This window comes from Schistosoma haematobium, chromosome 7 (genome assembly GCF_000699445.3).
Source record: "Schistosoma haematobium chromosome 7, whole genome shotgun sequence".
In the NCBI taxonomy this organism is placed as follows: Eukaryota; Metazoa; Platyhelminthes; class Trematoda; order Strigeidida; family Schistosomatidae; genus Schistosoma; species Schistosoma haematobium.
The window spans coordinates 4,315,202-4,334,231 of NC_067202.1; the positions used below are offsets into that span (position 1 = coordinate 4,315,202).

The following is a 19,030-nucleotide window of genomic DNA, read 5'->3' on the forward strand; positions in this document are numbered from 1 at the left end:
TCGATTTGTGCCCCTCACAAGAAAAAATCCACTACTTCGGTTTGGACACCCAGGTAGTATCACAGTCTACACAAAATTCAAGTGCTTTGTGTAGTGCATAGGTATTCTATGCCTCTTTGTACCAATTTTTATGTGTTTAAATCGATCATAAAAATAATAAGATATTGGAAGAAAAAACTCAAGTATTCATAGAAAACAAACAATCCTATTTGTTTTTTTCACTCTCGATTATGAAAGAAGAAGAATAGTTTAAATTCGTTTCTACATAATTTAAAGTTTTGTTATTCATTAAACTTTCAATCTAAATCCGACTATTGATCATTTCTCTGATCTGAAAACAAAACTGATATATTATCACAATATAAACCATTTCACAGTTATATAATATACCCTTGTGGGTTTTCAGGAGAACCAGACACCATCCAGTCTTTCACGTGACAACTCAAACAGTACAGCTCAACCTCGTTTAACAGGAGAACCAGACACCGTATAGGCATTAACGCTGCAATCTGATACTTTTTGCGTTTATATATCGTCTAGTCCACCACAGCGCAACCTCACAGGTACCAAGCACGTGGTAAACCATTCCCATCATTCATATACACATTCACATTACATGTATAGTTATTCCTATCAATGATCACGTGAATCAATTATGCAGGGCACAAACAGGTCAAAGTTGACCTAATCAAACTCATTAATGTTAGCAATGGCGACATACCTTACAATGTCCCAATGACAATGGCTCTTGAGAACACTGAAAAGCAACCACCAGTATGAATGAAATTGGTTAACCAGCAAACCAATTTTGTACATGAACAGTCAGCAAAACTTGTCAAAGCAATGCTGAACCACCCACAATATCAATGGCAAACCTCCAGTCTCATATGAGACCTTCAGCTCTACATAGCCATATAGCTTATACTGCATACAACGCATATGTAGGGTAGTAATCAAAATAGCCTAGCCTGAAGCCTTAGGGCTTAAATAACGCTTAAAACCCATTGTCTAGTGTCGGAATACTATTACTAGACCATCAAGATCATTTTTATCGCATTTGCGAAATTTTCCTTTTTCCGACTTTTCAGATCCTGAGTTAGGCGTAGTATCCCTAATATAAACCATTAGGAGATAATATTTAAACAATGAAAACATCGTTATCTTTCCTTTAATATTCAAATTTTTATTACAATACATGTTGCCTTCATGTTTGTAGTCTTTATCTTTTCAAGGTCATGAATGTTTCCATTTATATCATTTCTAAACTGAATTCTATTACTGAATGAAAGAAAAATTTGGGGATTAAAAAGATGAGATAAGTGAAAAATTATTGATTAATGCGTTGGCAGAGGTGAATTATCAATCTAAATTACAGTTGTTTCAATGTAACTTGTAAAAAAATTATCGGATATCTACAGTTTTATTTTCAAAAGTCTATTTATATTTCTGAGCAAAGATGGATAGTGGCTAACAGTAGAATCAAAGATGCGCGTTTCGTCTTAGTTCGGACTTATCAGCTGGATGCACCTGTGTCTCAGAGTTGATGTTCACTCAGGGACTCTGGGATGAAGGTACATTCAGATGACGAGTCTTAAATAGGACGAAACGCGCATACTAGATTTCATTACTTGCCCTATTCCATCTGTTCTATTTCTTTTATTATAATGGTTATATCGAGGCAATCCGCTCAGGATGTACATATATCAACCAAGATTGATCAAATCTCAGTGAAAAATATTAACAACGGTTTAATTCAAACCACTTCAAATTGAGTTAAATAATCAATTGTTTTTACGTAGATCACATTTAAGGCAATACCATAGTTTATACTTCCTAACAAAAAATTGACTACTAACCACCACTGGGTTGGAGAATACTGATCGGTGGCTTATGCTCCATTGGGAGTAACAGGCGTAAGTAAGTAAGTAAGTAAGTAAGTAAGTAAGTAAAGTAAAGTAAAGTAAATTAAAGTAAGTAAGTAAGTAAGTAACCACTTAATACTTAATTCCAAATTTAAATCCTAACCCGGTATTCCTTTCTTTCTACAAACTATCTGTTTATAACAGCTATTTTCTGATTGGCTAGTAACCGCTCAACTTTCATTGTGATTATTCGAAAGTCATCCGTTATAATATACACTTACCATTTACCTTATATGGTCCTTGAAATAATAAACAAGTTACATAAAAAATTTCTTGTCGTTTTTTTCTTCATTTTCACTTACAGAACTACTTCACGATATCATATCGTAAAGAAGGTGTCCGTCAATATGATCTACGTGCTGATACTGAAGAAGAATATTTCATGTGGGTTGATGCAATCAATGGTGCCAGGTAATAATTAGTTATTATGAATTATAAGTTATTTGAGTATAATGAAAGTTATAAATTATGTAATGAAAGATTTCTTTCTCTAAGTAACTTTTACAAGTTAGGTAGTTAGAAGTGGAAGGCAGGAAACTCTAAATGATATGAGTTTTGTACTGTCTATCAATTGTCAACAAGGTATATCTGGAACATTTTAGGAGAAAGATGTTTGCTGTAGGATTTGAAGCCGACTAACCCATTTTCACAGTCTAAGACTTTATTAGTGATCTATTCATCAGTAGAAATGATTGGAAAAACGTGAAATCGATCTCTTCTGTAAGTATTGGTCTAGAAGAGATGAAACCTGGAAACATACAACAGAGTGAATAAGATTTAGTAGATAAGTTCAACAGTTAACTTTTGATACATCTCTCACTTGAATACTTATTCATTGATTTGCTAAACTGCTCTATAGTTCCTAAAAATCTCCCACTTTTGGATCTCGAATAAGTAACTGAAAGTAGAACGTATAGAAAAAGCTTTAGTTCTAAGGTTACTTTATGAACAGAAAATAAGAGTATTGATTTGATTTTGTATAACCTATCCGTGTTAAAACTGGTTTTAAAATGTTGAAAGTTTATCGCTAAAGATAATGAAAACATAATTCAAGTGTCTTCTACTTTGGTCACGATAGAGATGCGATAAAGAAGATAACAGTTTTTGCTGAACACTTTAATATCAGAATATCGCATCTCCTTTCTCATTCATGCCCTGTTTATTCCAAAAGCTCAACAGTGTTGTAGTTGACCTTGAGAACACAGACTAGCTCGTCAAGAATGATCAAGACTCCTCAAGGTAACAGCATACATATCAAAACATTATGTTATCTATCGAACATAGATGATTAGTTTGAATGGTAAGAATGTCATTAGGCAGTTAAAATTAAGACTTAGGCTTAGGATTAGTTTACATACAGAATAATTACAAAATTTAATCCCAATCTTTAACACTAAACAAAATTCTAAAATTCTTAATGGTAATCTGAAGTTTTGACCTTAAATCCTAATCTTAGATGTTAAATTCGTTCATAAATGACCGAATAAGAGATTTAGCTTGCTAAGACCGTTAAAAGAGTCACTTAACCTAACTCTTCAAATTTGATTATAATAAATCATTAAAATTGATTCATGGATCCCTGAAATCTCCCAAGTTTGGGGAAATTTTGGCAACTTCCCCAAAATGGGTCAAATTTTCCCCAAAATTTGGAGATCGAGATACCTAGTTTACAGGTATTGATTATCACAGTGAATTATTAAAATTTGTTAAGGATGTTAGATCCTCAGAACTCACTTGGAAAAGGTCCTGATTTTGTAAGTTTATTCTGAAAATTTGAATTTTATGTTTTCGCGCCAAGAGTCACTTAGTTGACCTACAGCTTATATTTCCCACTCGGAAATCCTTGACTGTCATTGGTCGACGGATTTTTTTTAGTACGCTATTTTGTGGCTCTCCCAAGGGTGATTCTATCATTGTATAAATAAGGTTGATTTGTGTGCTTAGCGACCTCATGTTTTCTAAGTGTTTGTTGTTATAATTTGTGACTTGTGTGCCCTGTTAATTTATACGTAATGATACCGCCAATTAGGGAGCAGTGAATTATCGATCGGACTAATGACACATAAAACCTATACGAGCAGTATAGAGTCCTTATTGGTCCTGCTTCCTGCCTAGCTCTGCCTGTTAAGTGCAGAACACCAATCTCAGCCCCTGCGATATCAATTATTTATTTCAAACATACTGGGCTTATATACCAACCAGACAGACCATACAATACCGTAAAATAGGAAGCAACATTTGTAGGAGAATTAGCCTAATGTGGCTGTGAATGAGGGAGGTAGTAGTTGATAGGAAGGGCATAATTCAAGAATGGTAAATTGAATAATGATAGTTCATAGGTCAAAATAAAGCTCACAATAAGAGGGACACGAATATGAATAGTTTAGTTACTTAATAATTATACAATAAAAATATACGTATAGTATTGGTCCATACATGGATCACAAAAGTTGCCATTCATTATGCTTATCGTGACATAATACTTGTAGAATACATTCTCTACGCCTCATCAAGACTTCTTGACCAAGTTAGCAGGGACGGGGACAACGGATTATAACAACCTAACGTGTCCCTGTATCTTTGACCTTCGTTCCGTTTACCGAGTAAGGTGAACTCGTAATAGCATTCAAGCATTCATCGCGAACTGACATCAGATATAATGCCAAAACACTACTCAACCAAATGGATGAGTGAATTTCGCACCAAAACTCGAGACTTGTTATCTTATACCTCATTGGTTCATCCATAAATTATAGTCTCGTCGAAATGTTATACTACTGAATGAAAAAAAATGGATTGAATTAATGAGAAGGTTAAATAAACGAATATCCGAAACACATTGAGCATTATATCTAATTGACCTCTATCTAGTTTATATCAGCTAGAACATATATGTGTATATGAATCCATGTTGAATATTTTGAGGAAAGTGAAAATTGATTGTGACTTTCAAGCTTTAACCTGATAGGTCTACAACTATTGGTATGTTACATTTCAACAATTATTGATTTTATAGATTGATTTTATGCCTTGATCTGACTATTACAGATCATTTCTCAAGCTAATCTATTATTACTCAGTATAGCAGGTAAGTCGTGGTTCAACATAAGTAGTATATGTTGTTGTCACATCAATTGACAAAAATTCACCATTTTTTATCAAGAGTGTTATCGTTTCCGCCTAGTATCTTACATCTAAACTTAATTAACATAATAGACTGATCTTGATTAAACAATCATTGAAGACTAGGAATTACTGAACAGTTGTTTAATCTTAGTGTGGTGTGGGTTACTTATATCCACACAAGTAGTATATGACGGTGGTCAGGCATAGAATGTATTTTAGTAGAAGATCAATGAGAAAAGAACGGGAACGGAACGCAATTGGTATGAAAACTCATGAACAATGAAATCCGAGACAATGGATTGATTAGATGGTGGTTGGAGGTAGTCGACAGGAAACCCTGGACCCAGGTTTCGTACTACTTGGCACTCGTCAGCAGTGTGTACCTGTAATCTTGAGGGGACTGGTGCTCCCTGGTGGATTCGATCCCGTATCACCCGGCTTCACAGTCAGAGACGTTACCACTGGGCTGTCCGGGCCGCGACCGACCTCCTGTGGGACTGAGATGTAATCACAATTGAATGATCACTGGGTGGTGATCAATGTCATGTGTGTCAAGTCTTTATTTAGTGCAGATAGAATGCTAGACTGGTGGCCACATTGCAACATGGTCGATAGCATTCGATCTGCACTAAATAAAGTTTTGACACACATGACATTGATCACCACCCAGTAACCAATCGATTGTGACAATGGATTGATATTTGCAACAGGAACAGTCAAGTTTGATATGATTGACTGATATTTGGATAATTAAATATTTACTATATGGTTCTCAGATTTTATTGAGATACTCTAAAATTTTGTGCTCTAATACATTTAATTATCCCACTGTTGTTTTTGTTCACTACATTAGTATGAGGTTATCTCACCAGTGTCCATTGACAACTTAACCATAGATCAAACTGTGGATCTTCAAGTTTCTCGATAAACGTTTAACTTCTAAACTATTTCCCAAACAAACAACGACATACGTGTCTAATACTAGTTAATCTAAGATTTTGTTCAACCACCTTCCAATGATTGTTTGATTCAGACCAAACTGTATCTTAAATTATAAAAGTTAATAATCACTATAAACTACCTATGGTAATCATATTTCTCAATTATCTATATGTGTTCATTAAAAGAAAACATAATACTATCGTATAATGTCAATCCATTTGTCAGTAAACAGTGTTTTATAAGCAAAAAAACTTAATGACTTGAACAATAATGTCTTAAAGTTGTACATAATAAACGACTAACAGTTAGAGACATTTGAAGTTATTGAAGAAGTAGAAGAAGAAGAGGAAGAAGAGGAAAAAGAAAACATCAAGTGTTTGCTTAACCATATTCTTTGTTTCTGAACATGCTATGAAATACTTTTTGTTGAAGGGATCTTGTGAAGATCGGTTTAATCTGCATATATATTGATTAAAGTTGAGGTAACAATAAATAAAGAATTAGAGGGAAATTTAGAGCTGTTTTGTTCTAGTATGGGACTCTTCAATAGTGAACTGTCCTCAACAGTTCCGACCCAGAATCTATGATCTGCTGATAAATCAAATTCCTGGATCTGATTTCGGATGAATTTATGAGTAAACATTACTATGAATTCATACACTAAGATGAAAATGCTGTCAAATTCTCCCTAGGTTTAAGTATAGTACTCTAACTGAGATTGACCCAATGGTCAAAATAATTATTTCAAAAAGTGTCTCTTGAAACTACGGATACAGTAACATAATAATAAAAACAATAATAATATGAGAAGGGGTTTTGTGGAGATTGTAGTAATTTCAATAGTTGAATTCATGAGTCAATTGAAGCTAGACCACCATGGAAAACATGGAAGCAATGGATGGCCGTTTCGTTCTACTGTGGGAGTTCTCAGTAGTGCGCATCCACGATCCCACCTCGCGAGATTCCAATCCCGAACCTATTGGTCTCACGCGTGAGAACGTATAACCTATAGACCACTGAGCTGGCAGCCAGTGGTTCTAATCTCTAACTTCAACTAGTCCATGAAATTGAACGACACATCCACCATTGTCATCAGTGAGTTACTATCTCACAATAGACCCAGTTGAACTCCATTGGTCACTGTTTCTTACTCATACTTGAAGCCAACCATGGAAAACCTGGAAGTGCTAGATGGCCGTTTAATCCTAGTATGAGACTCCTCAGCATCGTTCATCCACGATCTCTCCTAGTAGGATTCGAACCCAGGATCTATCAGTCTTGCTTTCGAGCGCTTAACCACTAGACCATTTAGCCGGTGCACTACTGAAGAGTCCCATATTAGGACGAAACAGCCGTCTAGTTCTTCCAGGTTTCTTATGGTGGTTCAATCGATTCGTGATTTCAACTATTGAAATAATAACAATAATAAGAATAGCTGAAAAAAATAGAGTCACATTAATAATAATAATAATAATAATAATAATAATAGTAAATACTAAGACAAATGAACATACATAGATTGTTTAAATTATATCATTATTAAGAGAGCGAGAAACAAAAATAATAAAAGAATTAAGTAGTCACGCAAAAAATGTATGTAAGTAGTATGGATTGCCTTTATCAGGGTAAAATAAATCAATTTAATTCCCAATAAATGAGGTGTATATATATATATAATTTATCTCCTACTAGCAACTAATAACATTAGTAGAGTTTCGTTGTGTTTTTAACTAACCGCTGACAAAAAACTATTATCATTTTAATAAAAACCATAAGCGTAGTATTACATAACTAGTTTCTATGATTAAGAAAAGGAAGGAAATAGATTTGGATCTGTTATAGAATTATTTATGATTAAAATTCTATGTATAAATAATAATAATAATAATAATAATAATAATAATAATAATAGTTGATTTCATTATAGACAATAAATTACAACTTATATTGAGAACATGTTTTGATTAATTAGATAATTTCCCTAGGGGGGGATATAGAGGGGGGTGATGGTGGTGGTGGTGGGTGGTGAAAAAGATTAGAATAAAAAATAGTGCTATACTGAACGAGAATACACAAGTAGTAGGGGGGAGGGCAATCGAATGTATTCGAACACAAAATTACAGATTTATTTAGTAAAATCTGAGAATGATACAGTCAATACTTCATTTGTAAAATGTCAATCAATCGTCTCAACCTGTATTGTTCTTTCGTTTCCACACTAATTATTCTTTGCTAAGGTTCTTTTCTCTTTGATTTTCTCATCCTTCTGTTTCCAGGTACTCCACTTTCGATTGATGATACATACTACTTTTATCTGTTGACATCAGTAGCACACACTACAGTAGTAGTGTAAAGTTATCAGTATAGAGGATTTGTAGTGATAGTTAAGTTCCATTTTAACTCATCAACATAGTGTTTTGCCAAGTGATTTCAGTCTAGCTACTGACACTGTAGTGAAAGAGAACACAAACAAGGACAATTGAATGTATTTCAATGCAGAATTACAGCACATCTTAGTAAAATTTGAGTAGCATACAGTGAATACTTCATTTGTAAAATATCCATCAATTGTCTCAAACGTAACTGTTCCTTTTGCAAATATCAGTCAATCGTCTCAGACTTCATTGTTCCTGCATTTCCGTACTAATTGCTTTGTGTTCCCATTCGTTTTTTCTCGACCTTCTGCTTCCAAATATTCTAATTCTGACTATCGTTATATACTACTCACGTTGATATAAGTAGCGCACACCACACTACTATTTAATGAAATGAATATTAAGTTCCCTGAACAAAATTTTTGTAATATATATTATCAATATTGTTAACAGGTTTAAATTATTCCATAGTTAATATTCAAGATTGAATCTTTGATTAGTCGTGATATATTTCCTTCTCTAAGCGAACTGCATTGATTTAAACATTCTAACAGAAAAATGTTTCGAATAAATGGAACGGGAGGATAGTTATAACTTGTGCCCTATGTTCTGTTAATGTGATGAAAATTGATGATACCGTGAATCAGAGAACAGTGAATTATCAACTGGATCAGCGACACATAAAACACGTACGAGCACTCTAGAGTCCTTATCGGTCTTCCTTCTCTCCTAGCCCTACCTCTTAGTTAGAGTCTAGAACACCAATCTCAGCCTCTGTGATATGAATCCTTATATTTCAAACATACTAGGTTTATATACCAATCAAACAGACCACATCGTACCATAAAATAGGAAACAACATTTGTACAAGATTTAACCAAAAGTGAATGTGAATGTGGGAGATAGTAATTAATAGACTGGGTATAACTCTCGAACGGTAAATCGTATAATAATAATAATAATCTATGGGTCAAAATAAAGCTTATAATAGGAGGAATATGAATATGCATAGTATAGTTACTTCACAATTATACAATAAAAATATATTTATCGCATTGATCCAGAGATAGTTCCCAAAAGTCACCATTCATAATACTCGTCAGGATATAACAGAATACATAGCTAACAGATAAGTCCTGAATAGGATGAAGCATGAATCCCGGGTTCTATGGCTAACCAGAAATCCACTTGTTTTTAAATTTATCTTTGTTTAAATTGATTTAAATAAGAAACCCAGAAATCGGTTATCTGATATTATTTAACATGAAGTTAAACTTCTCCAAACGTAACATACATAAATAAATGATGTCTTGTATCAATCTCCAATGGATTAAGTACTCCAAAGTTTTAAAGCTCATAATGTGATTACTTTTATAATATGTTCTTTCAACAGTTTCCTGTGATCGTTTATTTTTGAAGTTCGATACTCATTAAAATAAGGTTCTTGTACTGGGTGGTTGATTTTCGAGCGAAATCGAAAAAAAGGATACCAACTAATGGGTAGGGATAAACCTCATTTTCATTCAAGATGTTGATCTGGCACCTGGCAACCATTTATGATGTAGGGTGTGTTTTATGCTGTGTTATTTTTAGTTGACACACATAAAAAATGTAGTTTTCTACAACGATGTCATCATTACATCATGCTATGGATGTGTCAAGTGAAGCTCAGTCAGTTATGATGAAAGAAAAATTACAATATGGAAAAAGACATGCCTCCAATCACTTCTATAATGAAAATTATACCAAAATATATTTACAATTGAGTGATTGAGTAAACGAAAACATAATTGTAATTACTGACTACGATACATTTAGATGACTTGACAATATGAAGTTTATTCTCAATTGAATTTATGTATGTCAGAATAATAAACACCTATATATTGTCACTTCAATAGTTTAATTCATGAATCAATTGAAGCTAGACCAGAATGGAAAACCTGGAAGCACTAGGACGACTGTTTCATCTTACTGTGAGATTCCTATGTATTGTGTTAACACTTTAGAAAATATGATAGGATACTTGTCTCATAATACAGTGCCTTCGATATTTCAATGATTCAAATCACATATACTGTCAAGACTATGAAAATTGATTTACAGACTATTCTATAATAACATATGTAAACGAATTCAAGCGTAAATAGGTAAACCAATAAGTGGCTGTACTGAAAAGAACTTTAGTTCGAAGTGAAAAAGAAAAACAACTACAAGCATTTTAAAGATAATAAGCCCGTGAAAAACCTAAATATGAGTTGAAGTTTTAATATATTGATTCAAATTGTTTTCATGCTTATTGGCTGGAGAACTACGAAAGGCATAATCCAGAAGACACAAGTGTTTGTTAACAGTTGTCTACGCAAAACACTTCTGATCCGTTGGCCGGACACTATTAGCAACAACCAACTATGGGAAAGAACAAACCAGATCCCAGTGGAGGAAGAAATTAGGAAGAAGTGCTGGAAGTGGATAGGACACACATTGAGGAAAGCACTCAACTGCGTCACAAGGCAAGCCCTCACATGGAATCCTCAAGGCCAAAGGAGAAGAAGAAGACCGAAGAACACATTACGCCGGGAAATGAAGATAGACATGAGAAGAATGAACAAGAATTAGATGGAATTAGAAAGGAAGGCCCATGACAGAGTGGGTTTGAGAATGCTGGTCTGTGGCCTATGCTCCATTGGGAGTATCAGGCCTAAATAAATAAGGTTAATTCAAGGAAGAGAAAAGTGCTCTGAGTCATTTCAGTGTCGATTTAGGTTGGCAGTTAGCTACTAGTCTTATGATACTATCAGTTAATTTTACTGATAAAAAAGTGAACTTTAAATAAACAATCATTATCTGTAAACTGGATTGTCGGTGTATAATTCACAATTGAAAAGTTTGCCACATATCCGACAACAAAATGTCATCATTAAAAGCTGTGCTATGAGGATCACCATTGAACTGAATATATATATGATTAGTTCAACATCAAACAAGTGGGAAAGTGATATGGAGAGCCAATCAAAAACAGCAAAAGGTCAATCGATGGCAATCAGAAATAGGTCAAACGTCAAGTACATTTCGTTGGGGTCGGTGGATCGTTTTCTTAACGATAGAGTGGTATATATATGTATGAATGAATATTTTTGCATTTCATTCGGCAGTCCAATGCACTTTCTCATTCAATCTTGTGTTTTCAGTCAAGTAGTCAGTGGAGGGTTAGCGCTTAGTATATCATATATCAGTATCAGATTTCGGACACTGCACGTCACAAGCGAAAGCTTTTTTTATAACGTGTTTATACTATACCTATCTGAAATCTAGAAACCAATCAGTTTTGGTTGATGTCTGACCTCAACCAATCCACGAAATTACGCGACCATCTTCCATTGTACTGAGATTTATACCTGTCTCTACCCCACACGGATTAGCTTCACTGGTCACAGCTTCTTACTAGAACTCCGAGAATTCCCTCACGAAGCTAGTTACTTGTGAGCAAGGCCGCCCAGTGCTTTCAGGTTTTTAGTGGTGGTTTAACATCAATCAGTTCATGATCTCAATCAAAAACTTAATAATCTCCACAACCTTATACGAGTTATTTTCAGTTGAGTCTATCTACTACTTATTGAACACATTAGTAGTAAAGTGCTAATTCTTAATCAATCAAAAATTTATATTCATAAATTAATCGAACAAGAGACCAATTTCTTTCGTTTTGTTCATTGTTCTTTGTTCTCTTTTCAAATAAGATATATTTTATTTCTTAGTTTCAGTAAATTGTTAGAATTAAAACAAGAAGCTGAACAGAAACAATTACATTTATCACAAATACTTGAAACAGAACAACGAGCTAAATGGCATTATGTTAAACAAATTGAAGAATTAACCGCTGAAATAAAACAATTAAAGTATGAAGTAGGTTGAGTTTTACATTTGGATAATACATTTGTACTGATTGAGTCCTATGGATTAAGTTGAAAATGTATTGATTTAGAATATAAGTATTTTAATTGGAATAAAAACAATATTTCTAGCTGTGATGAATGTAAGTAATGGTGGTGTGGATCTGTTGACTGGAGAAAGACTTCTCGACCTTGAGTATGCGGACGATATTGTCTTACTGTGCGATAATACCCAAGCCATACAACCCGCACTTAATCAGTTGGCATTCAGTGTCCGTAGGTACGGTATGTGCTTTGCACCTTCGAAGTGCAAAGTAATTCTACAAGACTGGCAGGATTCCAATCCTGTACTCACCCTGGATGGTGAACAGATAGAAGTAGTCGAGAAGTTCGTGTATCTGGGTAGCTGCATAAGTGCTGGTGGTGGCGTGAGTGATGAGATCGATGCACATATAATGAAAACCAAAGCGGCTTATGCCAATCTGGGCCATCTTTGGAGCCTTTGTGATGTCAGTCTGACTGTAAAATATCGGATCTACAACGCGTCGGTGAGAGCAGTTCTACTCTATGCTTGTGAAACACGGCCTCTCGGAGTTGAGGATGTTAGACAGCTCTCTGTGTTTGATCATCGTTGTCTACGAAGGATTGTTGACATTCAGTGGCACCACCATGTTAGTAATGCAAAGGTTTGGCAACGTGTGTTCGGACACAGCGACGATAATTCAATTGGCGACACCATCCTGAAACACAGACTTCGGTGTCTTTGATATGTCCTGAGAATGCCGTTCCAGATAATTGCACGTCGTGCGCTATTTGCCGACGCTGGGACTGGTTGGAAAAGGCGGAGAAGTGGTCAGTGTATGACATGGTGTCATGGTATGTAAGAAAGCTGTACAGGACTGGCTTTTGTTGTTCCTTCACAACTCCCTGGCTGAAGTCCGAGAGATGGTGCGACACATTGGCTAGAGACGTTATGAGATATGGCTCAGAATAGAAGCCAGTGGAGATTCTGCTGTAACTTTTTATTGCGTTTTTCACAAAAGTGAAAGTAACTTCGTTAATGGAAAGAATCGTTTCTGGTTGTACCTTTCCGTTTCAACCATTATTATTATTAACATTTCACTACCATACACTAATCTCTGGTCGTTATTGTCCTCTCTTTTTTTTCCTACACGCACCTTACATTCTTTTTCTCTTCCCATTCTCATTGTTTTGTGTGACCCATATATATCTAGTGCCTTCTTGTACTAATATTTATGTGTTCAAATAAATAAATAAAGAAGGATATTAGTATGGTGGTGTATGCTACGTGTATTGACAAGTATAAGTAGTACATAACACTAATCAGAAGTGGGATGCATAGAAGCAGGAGGCTAAGGAAATCGAGTTGAAGAGAGTAGAAAGGGCAAGAGAAAAGAATTGTAAAGTAGAGGAATCATACAGAATATAAAGAACAAATGATGGGAATTTGCAAATGAAGTATTCAATATATGATTCTCATATTTTACAAAGATTATTCTCTAATCAGGTTGTCCCTACCTAAGTTCTCGTTTACTACATAAGTAATTTAGCATCTCGTAACTTCTATTTCGATGTCATGTGACTAGTGCTAGTCACCAGGATACCGAGGACCTAGGTTTGTTGCTACGGGACGCACATCCTTAAATGTCGAGGGGATTGATGATAGATCGTCTAGCTTTATAGTCGGAAACACTACCACAAAGCTATTCGTGATGTGAATATGAAGATTTCACGCTGACTACTTTCAACCATCCAAGTTGAATTTTTTTTCTGATTTCGTTGTTCCCCTTTATATTTGATATCACCTCAAGTTTGAACAACTTGATCCAGTTGTAAAGTTATTCATTGAAGTTATTGAATTCCTTCCTACTTCCTATAAGTTCACAAATGGATAACACAGTATATCTTAACTGCTGTTCCGTACTAGGAAGAGACAAATAATCGATGCTTTTTGATTTTCAGTGGTTGTACAACTAAGATCATCTCTTCGTGTAAATTGGATTGATTGAGGAATCTTTGTTAATATAACCCCCAAAAATGAATGTATATTATTCAGTTTAGTAAATTGTAGAAATCAATTGAATTCGAATATAGTTTTTGATATGAATTGAAATCTCCCAAGGAACATATGAGAACTATGAAGGACTCTGAACTTATGTCTTATCCTGATGTGGATCTTTTCAACAGCCTGCATTTATGACTATATCATTATAACATACAAATCTTGTAATGAGAGCCTTATACCCTTTAAATTATTTTAATTTGAGTTCAACAATCCACACATTTCCAACCTTAATTCTCTTCTTCGTTTTTACTGTCGATATCCACGACGAAAACCAGTTTTTTTCTCAAACCACTTAGCTAAGTAATTGTCGTATACTGGTTGTTAATATTTTGCATACAGACAAGTTAGTCCATTAAATCAAACCCCATTCTATTGGTCAGTTTTAATCTTCTGATACAAATTCATTTGATTCTTTACGCTGATAATTCGGTCTAGTGAGCAGCTATCAATCAGCCACATTCTGTCACTACATTTCATCTAACGATTAGCACCCTTTCCCACTATCTTAAAAAACGAATATTCCTCCACAGAACCCGAGAATTCTCCTCCATAGCATAGTGATAAGTTATGACCTGTTTAAAGCAACTCTGTAATGAGTCAGATAATCATCATTGTATCATACTGTATTACAAACTGACTGAATGTGAAGGTATAAATAATTGAGTTCCACATTAAAGGATTAAAGTCGGTGTTATATTTACTGAGAGATATGAAGGTTCTGAAGCTCAACCACTGGTGAGGTTTAAGTTGAACATTGAGATAGATTTTACAAACTTGGTCCAAAAAAGATCCATTTAGTACAACCTGTTCTGTCAATGGTTCCCATCTGAAATCAGTTAGAGATGAATCCAGCCTAAAGTTGAAATTAACCTTCACAAAACCATTTCAAGTAAACTATTCCAGTCATCTCACTAGTTACTTAATTCAAGATGTGCTAGAAAATCTATTAAGAAGTCATCACTGCTGAAGCTTAGACACATTGAAAATGAAACAGTTATCAACAATGACAATAGACAATCGTCACGCTATATTGCATATTGACTAAAGTTGAAATTTTATCATTGCATCCTATCCTTATGATTCTAATGGTAAGGTGTTCGACATAAAATTTGAAGGTCCTGGATTCAACTCCAGTAAAGGTTGTAAGTATACACTACAGAAGATCTCCATACTAGGACTCAACAGCTGTTCAACTCTTCTTAGTTTTTAATAATACCTCAAATGTGATAAATCTCTGGGGAAAAAAACTAGAACTTACAAACTAAATCTATCTTCACAAGACTCATTCGATTAAAATATTCATTTTCAATAATATACTCCCTCCAAATAACATCCGTTCATATTGGTACAACAACACTTCGAGATTAGCCTAATAGGCTTCGTAAATTTAACTATATATATCATATTGTAATTTGTTTTTGTATTGGTTGTTTGAATCTTCCCATCGATGTTTAGTACTGCGATTGATCAGTCTCTTATTGGCATACGTACATCTTATATGGATTGTCTCGATATTATTTTAAGTCACAATCACTACAAGCAGAAATGGATAATGATTAGAAGTGGAATCCAGTAAGACGCGCATTTCGTCCTATTTAGGACTCGTCAGCTGCATGTACATGCATCCCAAAGCTGATGTCCACTCCGAGACTCGAACCCAGTACCATTCGCTTCAAACACCATCATGTTATCCATTTAGCAACTGAGTCCTGTTAGCCAATAGCTTGTACAATATGATAAAGTTTTAATTCACTTTGTATTGATATGATGGAAAGAAAAAACAATTTTCGATTGATTTACTCATTATGAGTTTTGTTCAAGATTACTTCCACTTTGATTCAATGTAATGATTACTCAATGTAGTAGTTGTTTCCTTTTCTCGTATGATATTTTACTCTTGATCATAATATGCGAGATATTCTTGTATTCACTTGACATGAACTATGCTCAGTATGTGAGTTGTTATAACTGAGTATGTGATTTAATCCTAATTATTGATCAAAATGGGTGTACAATCAATATATAAATGAGTGTATTTTCGACTTGAGTTGTTGTCGTCGTCATAGTGTCTTGGGGTTAATAAATCATCACTTATACCAGTCTTTGTGTTTTTACTTTCACGTCATGGGAATCGCAAAGCTCCCTCGTTCCAAGTATAAGTGATAAGCGTTTCCAACATAACAATCAACGACGACCAGATACATAAAATACCAGTAAAAGAGCCATGACAATAAGCATTTAAACGACAAATTATAACATGTATCTTATACAGATTGTCTTGATATTTCTTTTATATTCTTTCATTATTTCAAATGTACGTAAAAAACATCTCGATTGTTCTTCTTCTTCATCTTCTTCTCCTCGTATATTTTCATCAATTTTCTTCTATTGGTTTCTTTTTCGTTTGTTTTTCTTTATCTTCAGTTCAATGAATATCGGATTGATCGTCGATTTAATTTAGAATTGGAAAATGAATCAGAAGAGTTGAGAAAAGTTAAAAAGGTATCATGTTAATAATAACCATTATTATTATTATTGTTATTATGTAATATGTGTATAGACATTTGTTCTTGTTCCCAAAATGTAACAATAAATTCTGCATACATCATGAAATCATAAAAGGGGAAAATCATTTTTATCGAATTTAGATGGGATAGTAAAGGTGATGAGTTTTGTTGTTGTTGATGATGATAATGATGATGATTTGGATGATGATGATGATGACTCGGATGACTCGGATGATGATGATGACTTGGATGATGATGATGATGATGATGAAATGATGTACTTCTTCAGACAGATACATATATTTATCACACTATTTATCCTTTCCTTCAATCCCTTGGTTCTTTCTTTCTTTTTTGTCATCTTTCCTACTGATTAAACAGAAACGAAAAGAAACAGTAGATCAAGGTGTTTTTTTGTTATTGCGGAAAGAATTGGAGATAAATCCTGTATGATCTGTATTTTTATGCTAGTTAACGCTTTTATTAACAAGGTGCATCAACAATCTTGTGAGAATCGATACTGATAATTACCATGTGCTCGTCAATGACTAGCTTCGTGGGGGAATTCTCGGAGTTCTAGTGAGAAGCTGTGACCAGTGAAGCTAATCCGTGTCGGGTAGAGACAACTATAAATCTCAGTACAATGGAAGATGGTCGCGTAATTTCGAGGATTGGTTGAGGTTAGACATTAACACCGCTAGATGCCGACTCGGTGGTCTAGAGGTTAAGCGTTCGCGCGCGAGACTGAAGGCCCTGGGTTGGAATCCCGCGAGCGGAGTCGTGGATGCGCACTGCTGATGAGTCTCGTACTAAGAAGAAGTGGCCATCCACTGCTTCCAGGTTTTCAATGGTGGTCTAACATCAATTGGTTCATGATTTCAATCAAAAGCTTAGTAATCTCCACAACCCTATACAGATGATTCCTGTAAGATTGAATTTCAATATATCTACGAAATTCAATCACTTGATTAGCATTCAAAGATTATTTCTTCGAAATATAAAGTCTACTGTTTTACTGTCGATTACCTTTAACCACTGTCTGTCATCTCAACTCAATGCACATGATGTTTAGTCACTGACAATAATGATTGCATTACAACTTGCTAGACTGAATTCGATTACCAACACTCGGAACAACTTGATACATATGACATTCGTTACTATTCAATGATCAAATAATTGTAAACTGGAATTATATTTAAAAAGGGAAAACCACCGTTTTATCAGGTGTTTTTATGGTTTTTTTCGAATTTTTAAAGCATCTCAACAATATACATGACATTTACTACAAAGTAACATATCTGGTTCTAAAACGAATCTAAGGATACTCAATTATACATCGATCAATTATTGAATGGTGTCTTATGTCATATTTGCCTTGTACAGATGTAAACCCACCGGTCTAGTCCTGAAGGAAGTCAACTGAGACTCAAATGATTCAGTGGTAAAGTTTCAGATTAGGAATCTCAGTGATTTGGGTTCGAACTCATATGGAATACTGATTTCTCTCTAGAATGCAAGTTTGCCTTATTGATAAGCACCAACAAAAATGAAAGCCAAGTTCATTAACTGCCTCGAATCAATTAGACAATATTCTGAACAGTACCTATTCATCATTTGATTGAAACTTTCTTAGGATTATCATGATCATTGTTGCAACTGTATGTATGAAATAAAATCTTTCTTAAAATACAGACGATTTCCTATAAACGTTGCTTAACTAACGAATTTTTAAACAGGAGCCTTATCATTACATAGCATCTGCATGATGTGGTTGAGTAGTCTTGCATTAGTATAAACTATGGTTTTCACAAAACACTTTATGTACATAATCTCAGCTGAAGAGGATCAATTTGCCGGGAGAAGTGTTGAAGTTATTTAAGATTCATTAGTTAAGATTGTTTCAAGTATGATATTTTACATATGACGTCTACTATATAATTGACTCCTAATTCCTGTCAAATGTTTCATTCAGATTTTAATTGATGTACATGAGCATTACTGAGGAGTCCTATACTAGGACAAAACAGCCGTCCAGTGCTTCCAGGTTTTCCATAGTGGTCTAGCTTCAACTGACTCATGATTTCAACGATTGAAACCACTATAATATCTACAAAACCCCTTCTGATGATGTACATATATGTTTGATTCTCTTCAATTTGCAATTCTTTATACTTAA

General features: G+C 34.5%; 1 protein-coding gene across 1 annotated transcript in view; it reads left to right on the forward strand.

Annotated features, from left to right (window-relative positions):
* RASGRF1_1 (Ras protein-specific guanine nucleotide-releasing factor) overlaps positions 1-19,030 on the forward strand; it is a 170,800-nt gene that overhangs the window by 35,778 nt on the left and 115,992 nt on the right. Inside the window, exons 4-6 of the mRNA XM_051217838.1 lie at positions 2,227-2,333; positions 12,124-12,271; positions 16,769-16,846. The gene's annotated coding sequence lies outside the window, so the exon portion shown is untranslated. The remainder of the gene's footprint in view (positions 1-2,226; positions 2,334-12,123; positions 12,272-16,768; positions 16,847-19,030) is intronic.